The sequence below is a fragment of the Eptatretus burgeri genome, chromosome 6, assembly GCF_056783735.1.
Source record: "Eptatretus burgeri isolate ZD-2024b chromosome 6, Ebu_testis_v1, whole genome shotgun sequence".
Classification (NCBI taxonomy): Eukaryota; Metazoa; Chordata; class Myxini; order Myxiniformes; family Myxinidae; genus Eptatretus; species Eptatretus burgeri.
Window position 1 is genome coordinate 47,742,346 of NC_140966.1, and position 21,347 is coordinate 47,763,692.

Sequence of the window (21,347 nt, forward strand, 5' to 3'; positions counted from 1 at the left end):
CCATTCAATCACACTATTGAGAGCAGAACAGCTTCTGAAGCGCACCATCCAATTGCTGGCATCATTCAAAGACTGTCCAGGAGAGATGTCGGAGGAGGCATTGAAAGCAAAGGCTTCGGGACATTTTGGATGTCAAATGGAAAGCTCACATCAATCAATGCAAAACAATTCCTACAAAGTCTGATCAACAATATGGAGAAGCGCCTCTCATTTGAAAGTGAAATGCTTCTTGATCTCAGCATTCTGGACACAAGCAACTGGCCATCAACACCTGGCATACGGTATGGTGAGTCACGAGTGAAACGACTGTGCAGGCTGTTCAATCTTTGTGAAGACCAAGCAGTTAATGATATGAGAGATTTCCTTGAGCACTCACACAGTGAGCATGAAAGCCTAAAACCTCTCATACCCATGCAGACCATCCCTTGCAGCACGGCTGAGTGTGAAAGGGGTTTGATTCTAATGAACAATGTATGCACGGACAAGAGATCTACATTGTTGTTGTCCAATGTAAGTAATTTGATGATGATCAGCATCAATGGGCCCCCTGTAAGTCTTTTTGAGCCAAGGAAGTACTCACAACATGGTTGAGAAGCCATCGCTCTACCACACAAGCAAGGAGGCAAAGCACACCTCAGATACCTGAGTACAAACATATTTGGAAAGTTTTGTAGACTATCAGGCTAGTTCCCCCACCCACCCCCTTCTTACCTCCCCACCCCACCCCCACGAAGATTATGCGACTCGATTTAGCAATAGTCCCTTGCTCTTCTTGATCCTTATTTTGAATATGAATAGACATTGATTTTCAAGATCACTGACTGGCATTTTATCTTTGAACTAATCACAAATACAATGTTAATATTTTTGTAACCTTAATTTCTATTACTTTCACAATCCATCCCTTCTTGGCTTCATAGATGTATGACCAAAATACATTACACCTAATACTAGAATTTTTAATATTGATATTTTGAAACTCTGCATGTTTGCATACAATTGATGTTGTGCCCTTTTTATGGACTTTTTAATAGAAGATGATTTTAATATTTGTGACATATAGTATCATATTTGTTTTTTCTTTGTAAAACTTGCCGCAATTCGGTCTTTAACTGCAATGGCAAGTGAATGAATAAATGAATGGTTTGGAAGACAAGTGAACATACGGTTTTAATTCGTATCCTCCAGCCATGCAAAATCACTTGGGATCACTAAATGGTAGAAAATCAGTCCAAAGCGTTTAAATCTTCCCAGCTGTAAATGTCATTAGCTGTTATAGTCTGTGTTGCTATAATTTGTTGATAACACATACCCAGTCTTGTAGGATGCTCTCAATTGTGTCTGGATGCATGTAGTGTATGTGTTAGTGCCGTGGTGCTTATGGGGTGTCGCTCCGGCACAGATGTGGCGAAGGCGGGGAGGGATTGGGGGATCATCACAGTCTACTCACCACAAAAACCTAGACGACACCACTGATGCCGCCCAGCACACGCTCCATCAATCGTTCAAAGGTGGCGGGGGCATAACACAAACCAAACGGAATCACAGGGAACTCATACAGTCCCTTCCCTGAAGAAAATGCCATTTTCTCCTTCCCTGTCTTGTCCATCTCCACCTGCCAATACCCGCTCTTGAGGTCCAAAGTTGAGAACCAATTTGAGCCCGCAACGGCATCGAGGGTATCGTCAATTTTCGGCAGAGGATAGGAGTCTTTGAGTATCACGTTGTTTACCTGGCGATAGTCCACGCAGAAACGCGTGGTCCCATCTTTCTTTTTAACCAACACAACAGGTGACATCCAAGGACTTTCCGAGGGCTCAACAACACCTGCACTCAGCATCTTTTCTACCTGTTTGTCCTTCCTCCCTCTTGCTCCAAGGCAGCCGTCGGGCAAGCTGACGAATAGGCCGGGCCTCACCGGTGTGGATCTGATGTTTCACCAGGCCCGTACGTCCAATGCCCTCGGGAGACAAAGAGAAGATTCCCAAATGCTGGTTCATTAGTTTGTGTAAGGCCTCCCGTTGGGCTTCCTCCAAATCTGCACTACTCCGGTTTACCATCATGCAAATGGAATCAGGCCAATTCCTATCACATTCTAGAGACTCCCCCCGAGGTCGATCTGGCCAAATGTTCTCGTCCCTCACCTCTGCTACATTAATAACTGGGGTGCAGTCTGTCACCTTCGTGCCCTGTCCTATAGTGCGTGGTTCTGTGCTCACATTAATTACCCTGACGGCCACCACAGGCCCGTCAGTATCTACAAGGGTATGGCCCATGACTAAGCCCGGGATTGATTGCTCCGCCAGCTGCTCGACCAAACCACAGGGTGTCTGCCAGGTTGGGTGAGCCCGCCATCGCGCCGGGACGATCGCCTCGGCACCCGGCAGAATGGTCATTGGATCGGGAGCCTCCAGCTCCACCTTCTCATCCATGCTCACACCCCCTAGTGGCAGCTCTTCGAAACCCACCTGCATGATACCCTGGGACAGATCGATTTTACATTCGCTGGTGGTAAACAAATCCAACCCTATAAGACATGGGTCGCACACCTCCGCCACCCAAACCTCTACTCTCTTTTTTAACGAACCCAAATTAAGGGTCACAAAACCATGCCCAATGATGGGAGCCGTTGCCCCGGTAGCCAGCTGCAGACTGATTTTCCAGATGGCGGATATTATCCCACCCGTCTACGTTCGAATCAAGGATCACAGGGCTAATGATCGTGGCGCTTGCTGCTGCGTCCACCACGGTGTCTACCCTACGCCAGCAATTTTACACCTAATTGTTAAACTACCAATGCCAATTTGGCCACAATAAATTACTTGTGGCATCGATGAGGGCACTTTTCCATTTACCCCAGCCGAACATGGCCCTATATGGCCGGCACATACTAGTTTCCGTGCGGGGCAGAATTGGTGGTCCTGGATAGCGAAGTCTATCCCTGCGTGGAGCTCTGCAGTCCCATGACAGGTGACCTGTCAGACCACAATTATAACACATTACGTGGTAAGGCGTACGCCTCCGATACTCCGAATTGTCCCCACCTAAAATTCCGAGTTTGAGCATTTAACGGTAGCCCACTGGGTGCCATCATCGATGCCGCCTTCCATGGTCCAGACCTCGCCAACTGGCGGTTTACCATGCCCCGAACCATTTCCTCCAGGTCCGCCCTGCTTTCGGGGGCGGCTCCTCCCGTGGACCCACTGTTGTAAGTCGGGCCCACCTGTCTCACCGCTACCGGGTGGTGCTCTCCCCACCCCCCCCCCCACCGAGTCAGGGGCCTTGCCGCTTCATAGCGTGCTGCAGCATCAACCGTCTGACTCATGGTGGGTGGGTGCCACATGGCCAGCTGAGCACTACAGTCAGAGTCTGACAGGGCCTGGATGAAATGGTCTAGCACCAGCCTTTCCTGCGCGGATGCTGCCAAGTCCGCATATGCGATCCCTAATGCACGGCGAATGTCATGAGCCAATTCCCCAATGGAATCCTGGGGTTTCCTTTTTCGGTTTGCGAGCTGAGTTTTAACAAGCTCGCTCTGCTGTTCGATGCCGAATCTGTTGTTTAGAGCCAAACGGAGGCCTGCCAGCATCATGGCCCCAGGGGGGAGGGTGGTCAGAACCTTGGCCGCCACACCGCGCAGTGCTGCTGCAAGGTGCATCCCACCTTCGTCCGGACCCCAACCATTACCTCTACACACATGATCGAACTGCGCCAGGTACACACTCAGGTCGCTCTTGCCGTCCGCGCGGCCTCCCAGGGTTCGAATCCCATATGCCGGTCCATATGGGTCCAACACTGGTGCGAATGCTCCGGGTCCACACGGTGTACCGTACACGGGGGACTCATGTCTCCCATCTGTCCAACTACCCGCTCCTCCTCTCTGAGTCGATGCCTGTCCTACATTTTCTCGATCACCATCACACTCCATTCTCGCACATTCCGCTTCACTCACTCTTGGCACACTCTCAGTTACATTCACACTCCGCCGCACATTGAGCACTCCAAGAAACCCCAGGTCCTTCATTCCCCCCAAGCTCGACACACACCTAATCACATCATGTCTGTGCCCGGTCTCGCCATGACTCACCTTCGTTATACTCACCTCCTCCCTTCCTCCGAGCACTCTGTCACGCTGCAAATATAACACGTCCATGCATTCAATAATCTCCTCCTTCACTTTACCACCTGTTTCTACCTGTTTTGCTTTGACTTCAGTTATCTCCTTCCTTAGGCCGAGGTCACATTTGCCACGGCGGCCGTGGGGTCTCCAAAATCTATGGCCGCTAGCAATTATACGGCGGCCGCAGTATTTCCACGGTCACACAATGTAGCAGTCACATATGTTTTTATTTTTCAGGGAGCTGCACGGCCTATTTATAAATTGTGGATACCCAAAACGTGGGGTTGCCGTACAGTCATTGATTTGATATCGCACGGTGACCTTAGGGCGTTCCTGCAGCGGCCATAGAATTTTCAAGGCAGACGCAAGGTGCCCGCAAGGTGACCGCAGGGGGGCCGCAGGGCGACCACAGGGGGGCTCTAAGGCGAACGTGCGGCCAGACGGACGGTAACGAATGCGTTAATTTATTTTTATTTTTTACCAGTTTTTTTGTTTCGGCTTGTCGAATTGCTACTGCGAACGTAGAAATGAAAAAAGTTATAACTCCACGTTATAATTCCACGGCGACCTTACGGCCTGTAAAATATAGCCAAATGGCGTAGGGCCACCCTGAGGCCACCGCAGAAACACTGTGGCCGCCGCACGTTTCTGTCAATTCAAAGGGCGTACGGCCGCCGTATCCTCGCCGTAGAGCAAACGTGACTTAGGCCTTACCTCATCCACATCCTCTCTTACCTTCGTTAATTCCCCATGCGTCTCTTGTATTTCCTCCTCTAACGTCACCTTCGTTGTTTCTATTTGTGTTTCCATTTCCCGTTCCTTTGAACCCATCATCTGCGTCACCTCCTCTACTCTCTTCGTCAGTTTCTCGTGTGCCATTTTACATTCGTTTTTAATTGCAGTCATCTCTCTTGTTGTTTCCTTCTTGGCGGCTCTTAACTCCTTCATCGCCTCTGTGTTGTTCTCCATTTGTTCCTTCAACTCATTCTGTCCTATCGTCAGTCCTTCTACCTCCTTCGTCATGTTTCCAATCTCTCCCATCAGTCTGGCCTAGCTCTCCCTCATCTCTTCCTGGACACTGATCCGACACTCCCTTACCTCCTCTCGTACCGCCACCATTTCTCTGCCCATCGCTTCACTCATCTCCCTTTTTATTTCATCACCCATCATGTCCATTTTTCTGCTGTTTTCTTCGCTCGACATTTTCATTTGTCCCATTAATTGCCTCATGAACATCATGTCATTCTCGGGCTTCACTGGTAGCGATAACTCGACGTTCTGCGCTATCGGCGCCGCATTTTCCAGAGACCAAGGGTGGGGGTTATTTTCCATCTCTCCCGTTGCTTCCTCTTCACCCTCCATTGTGACTTCATGCGGGTCCTGGGTCAATTCCATATCCATATTTACATCATCTGCATGGCCCACCGGGACCTGCCCATGTTGGTGCGCCATTGTCCGTCCCAATAAATTTAACTAAAAATTGGACGAACCGCTCTGAATTTCGAAGTGCGTAAAGCGCACCACAGGTCCACGACCTGACACCAATTTATTGATCAAGGGGTCAAAAAATCTCCCACTCCCGACACCAGTTGTGCAGCCACAGGTACCGAGAAACCAGCCTGTCACTTCGGGGGATTAATCCCCAGTTGACCACGGTAGAGCCGGACCTGGGGCCACCGTTCACAATTAACGTTATGGTATGGTGGGTTGTTTTAGAACCACGAACGCCACCCAGTCAACCACGAGTTCCAGGGTCCACCGTCTAATTATTCCGTTTAACTAGAGGTCACGTGGTTACCTGAGTGGGGAGCGCACCCTCGGCAAAGCACCAATATTATCTGATTAGATTTGAATTAGGGTGGCCGAGCGTTTTAACCGCTGGTGTGTGCTGACGATTTTTGGTCAAATCTGTGGTAATTACCTCCCAGTCTATCTCGGTTCGAACAATGCTCGACCAATAGAAGGAAAGGACAAACACAGACAAGTTGGAAACTGACAAATGATTTATTAATAATAAAATAAATAAATAAAAAGAACCTTTTATTTGCTGAGGAAAATAAAGAATGAATTTCAAACCAAATCAATCAAAATGCCAGGAAAGAGACAAAGAGCAGATGCTTATCAGGGGTTGACTTACAGCTAAACACAGACAAGGGTACCCAGCGGATCATTCAGGGGGGCGGGGGGGAATCGTCTCGCTCACCAGAAAGTCGCCCGTGAGGCAAAAACGTTCTGAAATGCATGCGTGCGTGTCATGTCCATCGCCAGGACCAGCTTTGTCGTACAGCCTCTGGTGGGGCAGCCTTGAACGTCAGTCGAAGTCTGGAGGGCACCGAGATGGTCCGTCGTGGGTTTCAACCCTGGTATTTGTTGATGAACGACCCGTGCCTCACTTGTTGGCGGCTTTGTCCACACCCGCACCACACGCTCGCTTGCCGAAGCTCTGGGCAGGACGAACCGTCTCGCTGTTGGCGCCGGCCAGACACCCACTTCCTTCTCCTCTTTTGCGCGCCTCCACCCGCTTCTTGCTCGCTTCTCTCTCGTACCTCTTTCGTTGACGCTTTTTTATTATCTCAGAACGTATCTCTTTCTCTTCAGAACGTATCGCTTTCGCTTTTTCCTCTCTCTCTCTCTCAAAACGTATCTCCTCACAGAACATCTCTCTCGCTTCAAAACGTCCCTCTTACGCCTTTTCCTCTCCAAACGTCTCTCCTCACAGAACGTCTTTTTATATCTTCGGGGCGTCTCTGCGGGTCCAACCCACCCCACGCTCACCCCGCCCCACTGGCGCACGGTTACCATGACGACCCATGTGCTCTCAAAAAAGGCGGGCGTCGGAGCTCACGAAAGATCGCCGCTGAGGAAATATAAGGGTGGGCCCCAGAGCTCGTAAAATAAATGTGTGTAAACGTGTCTGTCGTAAAGAAAAAAGCTTCCCATAAGAGAGGGGATCTATCCCTTACCCTTCTCAACGCATCACATTTAAAATCCAATTAGACATGCAGATGGGGCTAACCTGAACATGCATTTCAGGAAATAACTGTCTGAAGGTCTGGATATGTGGATGCATTCATCAGACCAGATTCAAACATCCGAAACAGTATATTGAATTAAACATAGTTTTGGCCATATGCGGAGGTCTTAGTCCTCTGGCTCACAGGTCCAGGCAGGAGGAGCCTGCATTAGTGGACTGATTGGCATTGTTGAAATTTAAATGAATTTTATTGTCAAATTTGTTGTGCAGGAAAAATTGGTCAAAATGGCAGATTCCCAGCTAATTAATGGCAGAGGAGGTGGAGTGTGTACCTGGAGGTGAGCCTAGGGTGGGGCCTCATGGAGAGGAGAATAGTCTAGGAACCTCCCCCACCCCTGAATGGTCCAGCCAGGAAGCTGGTGTGACAGACTTCCCAGCCATGTTCAAACAAATAATGGACAAAATGAATAAAATCGATGATTTAGAAGGAAACTTGGGCACCAACTAAGGGGGGAAATATGTGCAACAAATGAGGGGGAAATTAATAAAAACAACATCATTTTGGGCCACAGGCACGAGCACATTTTGGAAATGGAATGGAGGTTTGGGCTTGGTTTGGGGGACATTAATTTGGAATCGGGGACAATGAAGAGAAAGATAATTTGAATGTGGTAATGACCTGGACAGAAATTGTGTCAATGAGGATGTCGTTGTACCCAAGAAAGATACCGTAGGCACTGTGGTGTATGAGGCAACATCTGTGGTGTGTGGGACGGCACTCACGGGCACGTGGTTAGACCCTGCAGGCATTGGGTCGATGAAGCTGGGACTTTGAGAGTGAGACACAACACCAGCTCCGACGTACATGTAGGTTCCATCCACTGGGGGATATGATCAACTGGAGGGACATGTCAAAATTGGTAAAATTAGACGAAAGTTAAATTGTCATATAAGATAAGCCCATCTGTTTGTCGGTTGTTTATGTTTTGCCTTCTTCTGCCATAATAAGGATACCAACTTGACCAAAGGGTGGTGAAAAAAATTATTGCTGAAGAACTTGTTATAATTAAAATTATTGGACATTTTTAGAATTTATGAATTTAATGGAAATAGAAGGGTATAGTACAGTGAAGAGAGTAGGTAAGATAGCTATGGCTCGTCTCCCATGGCCCTCTCTACTTTAATGGATAAGATAATTAGGTGTGTGACCAGAGACACTGGAGGGGGAGCATGGGGTGGGGGGGGGAATGGGCAGAAAGTGCGTTATCATGCAAACGCCTGAAAAGGTCTGATGACATTGCTGAACTAACAGAGAGTGTAACAGGTTTCTGAAATGCGTCATATCCTTTTACTGCTAATAATTTTGTCATCGAAAGTCTTTCAGAGCCTTAAGGAGGCAGACCTCAAAATTTCCTCAAAAGGTTTCGCTGATTCCAATTTGTCTTGTGCTCAGTTAATTTTCATTGCAATAATCTGGCAGGGAATAACACTACCTGCCTGACAAGCCTGCAGCTGCCATAGAGTTACATAGGATAGCAATAGTGCTTTGCAGTACACGACCACTAATTGATATGACTAATAATTCTCAGTATCATGATGAATTAAAATAATCTGACCACATGTGGGCGTGATCACTTTTTGGGACCTCTTGGTGTGCAACAGCGACTGGAGCACTACCATTTTGATCGTGATCATCATAATCTGTTTAATTTGCATGGTGCATTTTAGTTTGATTTGAGGCCTCAATTTCTTGTTGAATTTGCAATGTGCTGTTTATCTCCAGATATTTATCTGCCACCCTAAATCAATAAAAGGAAGGATATGTTCATTGTTTGTTTATTTATTAATATTTTTTCCCCTCAAATGAATTCTGCCCTATTGCACTTTTACTGCTCTGGCATCCCTATGTGTGCCAATAAGTGTGAAGGCTGGCATCTTGAGTTCCTGACAGAGAACCTCAGCAGGAGCCTAGTGTTCTGGGGAGGGGGGCTGTGTTATGTAGAAGGGGGGTGGGATCCATAGCTAGAGTCTGGTAGGAATTGTTTGGACCATGTGTTCAAGTAGGTTAGATTTACCGTTATATTGTCACGAATTTGGAAGCTTACTGCACACAATAGCCAGGTCATATAGATCAGTTATATCGGTAAGCACGTGTTTCTAGTGAGGGCTGTTAGGGTTTCTAGTGTTTCTAACCCCCTACCTGTATCTAATGGGAATTACATGTGTGCGCTGCAGAGTTCCGTTTACAACAAATCTCCTTCACTTCACTTCACACACCGACGTCATTGCCCACGTGCGTTCGGCCACGTACGTAGGCAGAGATTTCCATCGCCTCAGACCGGGACTCCACCCAGGAAGGCAGGGGCGTGCCCCTTGTCCAATCATGCCACAGAAGGCGACTTTCCCATGACACCCCAGCCAATGGGGTTGAGATTGCCACAGAGAGCGACTTTCCCACGGCACCCCGTCCAATGAGAGTGGAGATAGTCTCAGATGGCGATTTTCTCACCCCGGAGGAAAAAGGAATAAAAGGAATGCCAGGCTGGGAGCGTTTGTCGTGGTCGTCATCGTCATCTTGGGGGTAGTGGGTCTTGATGTTGGCTGGTTCGTCTGGTCCTGGGTCATCGTCGTCTCTGATCTTCTCCTTAGTCTTGGTCGATTGATGCGTGGCCAGTTGGAGAGCGTGGTACCTGGTGCTTGGAGCGGCATCGTGTTGCGGGTTCGAGTCTCGCCGAGCCGGATCGTCCAAGACCACACGAGGTGGACAGGTTCAAGCACAGGCTCTGGTTTCCAGCTCACCTTTCCTCGAGCTGGAAGCCTTCAATAAAGACCCGACAGGGTCCATTTCTTTGTGTGTGTCTGTGTGTGGGCTCGTCTTCAAGTAGAATTGTGTAAGTGCTTTCTTTTGCTCATTGTACATTACATTTCTTATTCGGATAACTCTGCTCTTTATGTGCTTCCCTCTCCGATTATAATTCTAAATAAATTTCCCCATTGTTGAATGTCCCAGCTCGTTCCCTGTTATTTCTTTCCTTGGATTAGCATGCTGTGTATTGAGAGATAGCGAGGGTAAATTGTTCATTTGGCCCGGCGCGGCTCTGGTAACTCCGCTCAGTTACACCGGATCCGAGTCATTACCTGCGATTCGGATCGGACAGAGTCGGCTGAGGGTGTGGTTCCCCGGTAGTTAGACTGTGTGGGTATTTAGGTATATTGAAATTAGGCAATTAACCCTATCCCACGCGGTCGAATTATTGGCGATTCACGGTCCTGTAAGGGACCCATGCCTTTAGGACTTATCCGAGGGTAACGACCTGAATTTCGGGTGTTCGGTGGAGCCGACTCTACGGCTCCATATAGCGGTCGTGCTCGCCACCAAAACTCGGCCCCACAACAATATTAGATACCTGTCAGAGGTAAGTCATATATAATATGTACACTGCCTCAAACGACCGACATGTCAAATTGCATCCCACATACAAAGCATTAAGCAATCAATTACAATGTTGACAAGAACCGCAAAAGAAGTTTAACACAGAGAACACTGAATAGCTTGGATTTGGACCAATCCATGATGCAGAACCAACCGTCCCCAAGGGAACTTAACGTGGTGGTACCATGACAACACGCTTAATGCCTCTGAGGAAAACAACTAGTTTGTTCTGGAAATGTCAGAATTTACCAAATAATTTATTATGTACTGCTCAATCTACGATATTTTACCAATATATATATATATATATATATATATATATATATATATATATATATATATATATATATATATATATTTACAGTGTCATACATTTGGTGTCCAATGACCACACCCTTCGGGCAGTTAGATTCAGCCACAATGCCAAACCTCACACAGAATAATAGATAAACTGCATCAATACCAATGTCAAGTGCAGGCAAAATAGCTAAGATGCAAGAACACTTGATTTTGAGATGTCTAGTCTGGATGTCTAGTTCATATCTCAACCCTGATCTCAACTATCACTCTGGTGTTTTGCATGCAGGGAGACGCATCATTGTGTGTGCTCTCCATCAAGAGTTTAAACTGGAGGACCCATCTGACAGCACTGGTTGTTGGTGAATGTTAAGCATCTTTGAAGGTATTTTATGAAGAGTTATCGCCTGCACCCTCCGAAAATTCCAAATTGTTTCCACCTTAAAGTATTACCCTCATCCTCAATTTCAATTTTTTTTGGTGATACAGGTTTCTGGGTAAAAAGCCAAATGCTCGAAGGCGAGTCAGATACTTGAACATTCTTTTGTACAGTGCTTTCAGAGAAATACATAATGCACACATTATTGATCTGAAAGATGGTTGTTGGTGTTGTTGTTCTTGCTTAATATGCACCCTGTGGCTGCTCGTTGCATCATTTTCTGGAAGTGTGGCTGTGCCGCTGATGCAGTTCCCATATTACCAGTAAGCTGGTACTCATTTTACCGACCTCAGAAGGATGACAGGCTGAGTCAACCCACCTGGTGTTGTTTCACTGGGTACGACAGGCTCAAACTCACTACTCTAAGATCTGAAGCGAGCCACCTTAACATTAAGCCAACACCAAGCTCTCTGAAATATGGTAACAAAATATTTTTAGGCTCTCGTCTATGACCTTTAAAGTCAGACTCGGCCATAAATTTCAGGAGAACCACCCAGAGCTTCGTGTTGTGTTTTATATGAGTGTCGCTAATTATGGCTGAAAGAGCTTACATCTCAATTGGTAATAAATACATATACACATTTAATTGAAGTGCATTGTTGTGAAAAAAACATTCCTGTATAATTTAGTGAAACTCCTAATTATTTTGAATTGCGATAAAAGAGGTTACTTCAATAATAACTAAAAAGTAATGTAACATGCTAAATAGTCAGAGGGATAATTTTGCTTTAAGTTTTGCTTTTAGAAACCTCTTACCTCTTAGACAAAAACTCTTTTCTATGATATAGCTGAAGAAAGCACATACAGCATATGCAATATGAGAACCGTTTTGGAATTCTGCACAAACTTGTGCGAAGGTCATGAGAAACCATTTGGTATGCGAGTGTAAATATGACAAGGGCAGCAATAACACAAGTCTTAAAAGTGGTCACGAGACACAACTGGCTGGCTGTTACACCTTATGACATGGATAAGGAAATTGGTCTTTTTCTAGGTAAAGCATGCATTGTAAACATGTCTGAACTTATCTCAGTGTGAAATCCAGACAGCAACCACAAGACTTAAAACATTTATCCTCCACTAAAAAGAAGACTGCCTGAAGTGATAAAAAAAAATTGGGTTAAGCTGCATTTTCTGAACCATGCTTGTAAATACCATATTCTTGGAAGTTATCACCAAATTTGGGGCAAATAGAGATGAAATGCAGAGCAAAAGATCTTTACTGTGTTGACCTGTCTGTTTCAGTCTGTAATAATGATTTGTTTTGCCTATTTGTCTGTTTAACTCCAGAACTTATCTTCAATGCCATGACCTGTTTCTCTTCATTACCACCTAAACGAAAAACCTTTTTATGATTTTTGTTGAAAGAGAAAAAGCATCGCAGTTAGTTTGTACTTGCTGAAAATGACTTTAAAATTACGTTGAGGTTGGTAGAATACACACCCTCGGTTCTTTGTTTTTTTAACACTCACAGCCATTGTCCTTAAATGACCTGCAACAGCTGAGCAATTACTCAAGCTCAAGATAATTATGGTTGTGGAAGTATACTTTGTAGATGTGTGCCTGCGTGGCAGCATACAGGTTACACCATCAAATCATTGAACACGCACTCCAATGTTTGAGCTCAACGAGTTGCAGTGGATACATTCCAGCATAAGCAGGATCCAGTCTCATTCATGTGCGTTCTGAAGAACAAGTTCATGGACTCCATAATGTCATGATACTTACTGCAAGTTAAGCGAATGTCATCGATCCAAGATTGATACTGAGGCATCAACTAGATAAACTATGGAAATAGAAAAACGTTTGTTTTCCAATACTCAAGTAGAAGGCATGTGACATAGTAGAGCATGTATTGTATTTGGTTTGTAAGCAGTCTCACTGCTGCACAAGTCGATAGACTTGATCTGTTTTTTTGTTGTTTTTTTAAAGCAAAGACCAGAACTCAGTTGCAGTAACAATCACTTTTTTTGCCTCATGTCTATGACCTTAAAAGTTCGACTCGGCAAAATCAAGTCTATTGGCTAACCTTGAAAAGGTTTGATTTTCCAGGATTGATGCTGATGAGGCCGACTTCTTGTGACAATGATTTACTGAAGTAATGTGGCTTGAACTTGTACAGTATGTCCACTGCTGTCATGTTTTCCATATTTTAGTGTTTGGGATGTGCTCACTGCTACGCGACTAAAAATTCATGCTTGACCTCTTTTTAAACCATCCTATTATCTGTGATGATGTTTGATTGTGAACTTAATAATTTGACCCAGAAACGATATGTCGAAGCCCTGATGTGTCCAAGTTAAGGATATTATGACGTGATCAGATGTGGAACCTGATGATGATTTGGTTCCCAGCACTGTGTCATTCTTGTGGGTCTTAATGATACAGGTAATTGAGCTAGGAGGGGCTGTTGAAGCAGAATAGGTGAGTTGCTGCAATGCATTTTATGCGTGGCATATTGCATACACAGAACACAAAAAAGGAGACAAGAGGTGGGTGTTAAATTCATATTCTCGCAAAATAATCGAGCTCGCAGCCAGAATATGTCACAAATACAGCTCATATTCTTTATTATTGCATTGACTGCTCTGACCTGTGTTGATATTCCATAACATCGGATTTGAGCTTTTTAGATGTAGAAAGGCGTTGATTCAGAATTGAGACATTTGTTACAAACTTTCCAGCCTCCTTCCTTCTCTTGTTGCCAGCGTTAACATTGCTGATTCAATCAAACTTCAATCAATGGTGACTCCAAAGTTATTAATTAACTCTAAAGCAACTAACAATCATGCTACCTTTGTAGGTAAAGGTAATTTGGCCAGGATCTCTTTTGTTGGGAAATGGTTGCCTGCCAAAGCAATGCAATGTAATATAAGTGGGTTAATGAATGCAGATGAATACTTGTTCCAAACAAGTTTTATTCATGTTATTAATGAGCAAACCCTTGAGTGGGAGAGAAAAACAAACAAAAATAAATAAACCAAATGCCACACACAAAAAAAAAACAAACCTGCAGCAGACATCGATGAAATTTGTCAGGACATGTTGATATACCATACATAGTTTAAAAACATTGGAGAAGTGTAGAAAAAAACATGATCACACAAAGTTCATTAATAATAGAATATGAAAATAAAGGTGATATTGTTACGAATCTGGAACCCATTGCAGACAAGAGCCAGGGTCCCTATAGAACAGTTATATCGGTAAGTGTGTGTTATAGTTAGGGCCCCCCTACCTGTGTCTAACGGGAACTACGTGTGTGCGCTGCGGAGATTCGTTTGCATCACCCTCACCTTCACCTCGCTTCCTCACACGGACGCCATTGCCTACGTGCATTCGACCACGTACGTGGGCGGAGATTTCCATCAACTCAGATCGAAACTCCGCCCAGGAAGGCAGGGGCGTGCACCTTGTCCAATCAGGCCACAGAGTTCGATCTTCACACGACACACTGGCCAATGATAGTGGAGGCCGCCTCAGAAGGCGGTTCTCATGACACGCCGGCCAATGAGAGTGGAGGCCGCCTCAGAAGGCGATGTTCGCACGATACGCCGGCCAATGAGAGGGGAGGCCGCCTCAGAGGGCGATTGTCTGACCCCGGGAAAGAAGAAGATATAAAGGAATGCCAGTTTGGTTGGTTGGTCATCTTGGTTGTCACCTGGGTGTCGTCTTGGGGTCGTGGTCATCGTGGTGGTCATCATCATTGTGTTGCGGGTTCGAGTCCCGCTGAGCTGGATCATCGTCACCTCTGATCCTTGGCCTTGGTCGGTTGGTGCGTGGCCGGTTGGAGAGCGTGGTGCCCGGTGCTTGGAGCGACGTCGAGTTGCGGGTTCGAGTCCCATCGAGCCAGATCATCGAAGACCACACGAGGCAGACAGGTCCAAGCCAAGGCTCTGGTCACTAGCTCACCTGTCCTCGAGCTGGAGGCCTTCAAGAAAGACCATTGGGGTCTGTTTCTGTGTGTGTCTGTGTGTGGGCCCGTCTTTAGGTAGCAACTGTTAAGTGCCTTGTACATTATTTGCATTTCATTTATATTAGTCGTGATAACTCTGCCCTTGCGTGCTCCCCCCTATCCCTCATTATAAATAAATCCATTTGTTAAATGTATCAGCTTGTTTCTGTGTTTCTTATATTGACTTAGCATGGTACGTGTTGGTGAATTATAAGGCTGTTGCCACTGTAAAAGGACATTTGGACCAACGGAACTTTGGCAACCATGCGCTCGGGTCCAAAAATGTGTTTTCACGTTGTGTGACGTCACGTCGCGATGTTTAGTCCGATTAATACGGGGTTTGGACGCGGACCGTCTCAGGTGGATTGCCTATCAGGTGTAAAAATTTAAGAACGACTGGTCCAGCCGTTTGGGCTGTAGATGACCGGGCAAACAAACAAACCAACAAACGGAACAGACCAACATACTTGACAAAATCGAAGATTTCGCCAAGTAACAAACGGACCCAAATGCAATACTCTCCGAATTCTTTGGCAAGGATAAACATGAGGTAAAACAAAATCTAATATTGAGGCACCTCCACATTGACTGAAATACAGACAAGGGGACAGAAAAATAAACCAATGTCACCTGCAGGGAGACCGTATCTTGCCAAAAGGTGACCACGTGTGACTTCTTTAAGGTCACACTGAGGTGAACAGAGCTGCTATCCACCAGAAGCGACTCCTTGAGGAATATCTGCCTACGAGAGATTCCGATGAGAATCGTTCTACAGAGTAACAATGAAAAATATGTGTTTGCCTCATAATGTCACCAAATGACGTCATAATGTCTCAAGCTTGACATATCTAGAAAGCACTCATCGAGGTGTTCAATTAGAGGTACTACACGATATGGTTCCTAAAACTTGAAAATTTGACCTTGGGGTCAAATATGTTTGACCTCAGGCGCTAACCATGAAGGTTAAGGCCAATCGCCACCAAAAATTAATCAGCTGAGCGCCAGACCATGAACTATATTGCCATGAAGTTTGAAGGCGATCCGATCAAAATTACTCAAAAAATAAGGGTTTCGTCGACTCCCCTGATTTGCGACAAAGTGACCTTGACCTTTGACCTTGACCTTCAAAATTTTGTGCACTGAAAGGGACCTCTATAGGCGTCTGATATGCGAAGTTACAAAAATTTCCAATGATAACTGTGCTCTGCAGAATTTTTTATACGTGATTACAGACAAAAAAAAAACAAAAAAAAAAAACATACAAGCTGACTAACATATCTTGCAAAAACTGTTTTGGCAAGATAAAAAAACAAAGAAAAATTCCTCCCCTATCCCTGCACTTATCTGTGTGCCTGGAGATGAGTTTCAGTAGCTTGAAGGTCACCAAACCATTTTGTCACTTCGTGGGAAAATCTGCCCAAAATGGCACCCAGCCGCTCTCTGAGCGGACAAACGTACAGGAGGCAATTCAGGCGGCGATACTCAGCACTAGGGCTCAGAAACTTCCATGCAACTTCTTCCGTCGATCGCCCTCGTCAATGCCTCTGCTATGCAAGATGGCACAATAAGGCACACAACACAAGGCTTCGAGGTTTGTCTCATATGAACCAGCCAACAGTTAATGGCCAGCGTCTTGCCCCACCATGCGAATCAATTTGCCTGAGCATGTACACAAGAATCGTGCAGCCTTCTTCACTGTGTTGATGGAAAGCCAGCTGTAATCCCCTTCTCTTTCAACCACCGATCCTGCCCCTCTCGCTTCTGTCCTGCTCTGAACCTTCGTCTTGACTCCCTTCTTGTCGCCCAACACGAGACTGACCACCACCCTCATTCCCTCCTCCCAGCTCTGACGTCACACCAATTCATCATCGACTCCAGGGCGTGGTTTGCTGGCTGTCATTTTTGGAGGCGGGGTTTCTTGTCTGTTTCGACGTGGAGCTTGGTTGTTGTTGTTTTAAGGATGTGATCCCTTTTTCTCACCTGTCTTGAAATGCAAAAACATAGGAGAAGGTCACAGTGAGAGAAATTATCCTTAAACCCTACCTAATTACCACAGCACCACCACCCATGTGGTGACACGTAACACTTAAGCTGACAGTTTCCCGACTTAATTTACATCGAGATCTCTCCTACATGTCCACGGACCAAGCAACTCTTTACAATCCTATCTTTCCCATGAAATCCCTCCATCTACCCCACAAACATAACAATACTTCCACATCTCTGGAAACCACCAATGATTCTTACCACGTCTGGTATGGACCATTTATCTATATTATAAAGCAGGACACGAGTGGCCATCTGTCTGTCTGTCCATCCCCAAACTACTCCCTCAGTTTTAGGGCTTGCCCCACCAAACCTTCTGTGGAACGTTTTGGGGTCCAAGTGAATGTCCGAAGGTGGGTGGCAGATTTCATAAATACCTCAATACAAAAATGATTTTGACTTTTGATCCATACAAAACTGCTCCCGATCCAGAAGTAAACCCAATCATGGGGTCGGCAGAAACATTCGCTGGTTTTATAATGTCTCAATCCAATTATGATTTTGAGCGAGGTAGCCCATGCTCGGGACCCCACTCCCCCAGGTTTCTGCATGGCACACATGGTCCACCATCAACCCCCTTCTGATGAAACTATCTCAATCCAGGATCACTACTAACCTCCACTCATTCATTTCTCTTTTTCACACCGATGGAACTAACTTCCACGTTCTGTTCAATCTCATTTTCCCCTCCAGGTCTTCAAGACAGTTGTTCACCACCATCTCAGATCATCCCCAGTCCAAAACCATGTTCTTTTCTACCCTTGTTAATCCCCCCACCCCAATTGCTCCTTTCAAATTTCCAGTTGTCCCTCATGAAAGTTTCCTTCTGTATCTATCTTCTCCACACTATGCATCCTCTCCTGCCCCCATTTCCTCCCCACACCTATTGTTTGTCCAAGTCTCCCTCTATCTTGGCCTTCACCCCTGCTGTTGGTGTATCCCCCTCACTCTACTGTTCCTTTTCTCCAGTTTCATCCAGATCTGTTCAGTGCACTAGCTGTAGCTCTTCTTCAGGCCTCGACTATGTGTACAAAAAAAAGCGTGGCCTACAACAATACCATGGCGATAAGGATGCCAAGAGACAAGGGGATGGTGAATAAAAGCGATGTCTCTGCTACTCTCCAAAATGGTCCTTTTGTACGGAGCAACGAAACGGAGAGAGGGAGAGATGTTAACTCCCCAAGGTTCATCTCCAACTTGCGTGCACATGTGTCGACAAGGCCTTCATGCCCCCACAGGGACCACTTTTCCAGCACACGGCTGGCCCCAACATTGGCCGCTGGTTTTTGTTGGTGGTGTCATCTTCCAGGTGACTGATCTGGCCCTGTGGTCTAACCTCTGGTCTGGCACCTTGTATAATTGTTCCACACTCAGCCAGGACTCTACAGTTTACTATACCATGCTGGCCTGCTGTCTGCCAGCCAAACAGTTCAAGATGGTTCCGCTTTAAATGCAGCAAGCACTTGCTCTGTGCCTTTTGTGCCCAAGTCAATTCAACTCAATTTCAATTTATTGTCCACCGTAAAAACAAAAAATGAAAAACTTACATGTTAAAAAAAGACAAAAACCTGGTGTCTCCTATACACAAGGTTCCTCATCTGACCTCGCCTATGCAAGAAGTTTGACACAACACAATGTTACGCTATCCTGCTCTGTTGTATATAATCACTGCCCCCATCAGTGTACATATTATGTACGGGTGACCTCTGACAGATATATAATTCAAGGTTAAGTCCAACCGATTCAAACACATGGTCCATGCTATTCTTACCACATTTTAGCTCTGGATGCTGGCTTCTAAAGGCTGACACTTCCACCAGGTGGGAATGGGTCAAATATGTCCTTTCTTCTGCCCTTAAATTTCACATGCGTCAACTGTTCAAAACCATCCGGCCATAACAAATCTGCGCTTCCAAATTTGGCCAGGTGATTGCTGAAGGACAGTTCACTTTTAATGGCAACCCATTCATGCTAATTCCAATTTCCCACATACCATATTAAAGCCAATTACATTGTGCACTACAGATCCCTGTTCACCCAGTGACCACAGATAGGGTTCTCTTTAACAATGGATTTTCTCGTTAATTACAGTAATAATTGCATCACCCTTCTGCCAGCATGCAATATGAAATAACTATAGTAAACTAAACCCAATTAACCACTAAGCCATAGCCGTAACATCGCCCTCTTCTCTCTGGAAGACTCACTCAATCTGATTCAAGGACCGTGTCTGGCTGACTGTTAATCATATCCACAACTCACCCCTCTCCCCTACCCAGAGTCTAACCCACATGTAAAAGGTTCATTTTCTAGTCTAAGTGTTGATAAACTTTCACAATTCAATCACACATTATGCACAGTAATTACATTTTTTCCCACCATTGAAAATCAAATTTAGCTATATATAAAAGCAACATGGAATGGCACTGTGGAGGGGCTAAATCCCTCTATCTCTATGTCAGTCAACCTGCCCTACTCTGTTCCAGTGCTTATGCCCTACTTAGCCATGAAGCCAATGTGTGACCCTCACAAAGCTCTGCAGACTTGGCTGCCACATCTACCTTTTGGTTGGATACTCCACAGTGTCCACATGTGACCTTTCACTGGAGTGCCTTAGTGCTCCCACCCTTGTGTCTATGTTTGTGAGCAGCACATACTGAATTTACCTGTCATTGTCCACTTCTCTTTCCATCGTACTTGCACTCACCCCCCCCCCCACGCCTACAAGGACCCCCACCATGTCTTCCCCAATTTGCCTAGTGGCCCCCTCCTTTTCTGAAAGGCTTATGAGGGCTATATGGGGTGCACATTCTGTGCCATCTTCTTTTAGTACTCTGGTTCTTCTCAAAGGCCTGGAAGGAGCATGATCTCTTGTTCTCTAATTATAACTCTAATGCAAGAATGTACACACATGTGTGTTCACCAATGTGGCACCCCCTGCTTGTCACTTGGCTCAACATGACCTGGACTCTATTCACTCCAACTCAATGGAGAATTCCCCTGGTTCTATCCTGAACCAGTCCATCGCTAATTGCGACTCCCCTTACACCTTCTCATGCATTCCATTGCCACCACTTACATGCACCATAATTACCACACTTGCACTCACAACTTTGACAATGTGCCCTCACACCTGAGAGTGAGGGTGTGAGCATGTGCCAGCACACTCACTCTCACTACACTCACATGCATCTTCACCCTTGCCCTCACACATGGGCGGCACAACATCGGACTCTCCTGTCGGCAGCTTGGAATGCACCAAAGTCACAATTTGCACACTGGCAGTTTTGTGTCAGCCACACATCTTTGCGGCATGGCACTGGGTGAGGCCCAGGCACAGGCACAGGCAGCTCACACACGGGATCCATCCCACACTGCACACATTCAGGTACACACACATTCCTGAGAAGAGTCCCATCCAGTTCTCTTTTACCTAAATTAGCTCCCGATTTATACCAGTTTTGGTTGTGTCCACATACCTGGTGGTAATTGCCAGCTCCACCCGACAATCGCACACCTTTTCCAGGGTCTTACACCTCGTGTTTTACTCCTGGAGGTCCCCATGCACTTCATATCTTGCTGCCACAATATATCCCTTCACTCCTACTATTTCCCTCTTTACTCCCTCTACCTTTTTTTTCTACCTAAGTTCTACATATGTCTATTCACTGTCCTAATTCTTCTAACTTCCCCACCATTTCCTCTTTCCTTTTTTTCCATTATCTCACCACTGCTATCCTCCCCTTCATCATCTTATGTCCTATTTCTACTTTCTTGTCCTTAAAACGCATCCATTTCCCCAAACTATCTACTATCCCCTCTTTTAAGTTGCCTTGCCCTATCCTCATTCCCTTCAATTCTCTCTTTAACCCATTTTAAATCCCCCTCAAACCTGGCTTGGTCGGCCACCAACTGTGCTGCACAGCTTTTACCTTAGCCAAGTCAGCCATCATTTTTTTCCTACCCAGCCTCCATTCTTCTCACCAGCTTGGCCTGGTCAGACAAGTCAGTCTTTAATTGTTGAAGCATGGCCATCATAGCTTCAAATTGTTGACCAAAGTCTGGCACCAGCGGCAATGTTAA

At 45.8% G+C, this 21,347-nt stretch overlaps 1 long non-coding RNA gene across 1 annotated transcript in view; it reads right to left on the reverse strand.

Moving 5' to 3' along the window:
- LOC147024709 (uncharacterized) overlaps positions 1-19,941 on the reverse strand; it is a 29,360-nt gene extending 9,419 nt beyond the window's left edge. The window contains exons 1-2 of the long non-coding RNA XR_015059164.1: positions 15,849-19,941; positions 7,878-7,992 (exon numbers count right to left, since the gene is read on the reverse strand). This is a non-coding gene — a long non-coding RNA (uncharacterized LOC147024709). The remainder of the gene's footprint in view (positions 1-7,877; positions 7,993-15,848) is intronic.
- Between the last annotated feature and the right edge of the window lie 1,406 nt (positions 19,942-21,347).